This window comes from Eumetopias jubatus, unplaced genomic scaffold (genome assembly GCF_037043125.1).
Source record: "Eumetopias jubatus isolate StellerSeaLion01/CBP00866 unplaced genomic scaffold, mEumJub1_p1.0 scaffold_8, whole genome shotgun sequence".
In the NCBI taxonomy this organism is placed as follows: Eukaryota; Metazoa; Chordata; class Mammalia; order Carnivora; family Otariidae; genus Eumetopias; species Eumetopias jubatus.
In genome coordinates this window covers 72,146,801-72,148,395 of record NW_028274814.1, presented here as the reverse complement: position 1 = coordinate 72,148,395, position 1,595 = coordinate 72,146,801, and the positions used below count along the sequence as shown (strand labels likewise).

The 1,595-nt window shown below is 50.2% G+C and overlaps 1 pseudogene; it reads right to left on the bottom strand.

Moving 5' to 3' along the window:
- Positions 1 to 390: 390 nt before the first annotated feature.
- Positions 391 to 1,067, bottom strand: LOC114224043 (protein FAM156A/FAM156B-like; annotated as a pseudogene).
- Between the last annotated feature and the right edge of the window lie 528 nt (positions 1,068 to 1,595).

Here is a 1,595-nt window from a genome sequence, read left to right as displayed (position 1 = left end):
ACATGGCCATCACCAGGGCATTCATGCTACAGAGAAACCCTATATCTTACTGACAACGAGGCAGGGAGGAGAGACAGAGATCCGGGGTGGGAAAGTGACAACATGCATCATGGGAGCCGAAACATAGACGTTAAGGACCTCTGGTACGCAGTGAACCACAGAAAGCCCCACGGTGATCCAGAAACTCCAGGCAGGAAAGGGTAGGCCCTTCCCGGGACTGGCTCCACGCTCACACGGACCGAGTGTCCAGTCCTCAGGCTGCTTTTGCTCCTTCTCTGACTTCTCTGACTGCTTACTGTCGGTCCCCAAAAGAATTCACGCTCAGGATCTGGCCACACCAGCCTCCAAGTCTGAATCCGTTCAGATCTCTGTCACGTGAGGACGAGAGCCTCAGTTTTCTTTCAACCACTGCTTTAGGAGCCTCTGGAACATTCTTTTGCTTTCCTGCTGCATCTCCAGTTGGAGCTTCTCCTCTCTCTCCTGCTGTTGGAGCACCCCTTCGGGCAGAAGGCCGGGCCGGTTGGTCCCCAGGCTGAGGGTCAAGCCACTGAGGCCCTGCACCAGCGTGTCCCGGGAGGAAGGATGCGGGGTTCCTTTCCTCTCTGCAGGCATCCGGGAGACGCTGGGTCTATGGCTCTGGCAGTATCGACATTCACATCGGAATCTGTTCGGATCTCTGTCCCCCAGGAAGAGATCTTGGCCTTCCTCTCGAGCCGGTAAGGTGCCACGTGATCGAGGTGTCGCCGTCTCACGTGCCCCAGAAGTGTTCTCTTCCTCTGAGGGGACGCTGCCCTTTCCCACCGCCTCTCTTGGAGGGTTTTCTCATCCCTGCACCGCTGCTGGAGCAGCCCCTCTGGCAGGGGAGCAGGGTATTTGGTGCCCAGACTGGTTTTGAGGTCACTGAGGCCCATCATTAGCAGTTCTGAGAAGGAAGGAGGGGAGGCTGCTGTGACTTCCCAGGAGGTCTCTTCAGAGCTCATCGGGGGAGATTCAGGAATCAATGTTGAGTTACATTTCTGGACTGGATCCATCGAGGTGTCGTCGTTGCTCACAGATCCGCCTGGCCCTTGGGTCTAGACAGGACGGTGAAGATGAAGGTTCTCAAAGGGCTGGAAGGTAGCGGAGGGACGGGCCCAGCCCGAAGAACCCAGACCTGAGTTCCAGCTCTGCCATCCTCTTGCCAAGAATTCTTAATTTTTTAGAAACCTGGTGCAAAGCTGTTTCCAGAGCTAAGGAATTTGGAATGTCAGATTTTCTTTTTGCATAGAAATAAATTTAAAGAATTTAAATCCATATTCTGAATATATCTCCAACATTAGAATTTTAGAAAGCTATTAGTGATGTGGTGAATACGATGTACTGCAGTTTTCGCACTAATGTAAGTACAAGGAGATGTTAGAAATTATTTGTTGAATTACATTTTCTCTTACTGGGTTCCTCCTGACTCCCCCGATCAGCCACACTATTGTCCATTAATATCTACAATCCAATTTGTTTTTTAAATATTTCCCATAAGTCTGGCAATAACATATAAAAATCACTGTTAAATAAGTAAATCATTCTTTTAAGACTTAAGCTGAATAGTATGGTGGTTT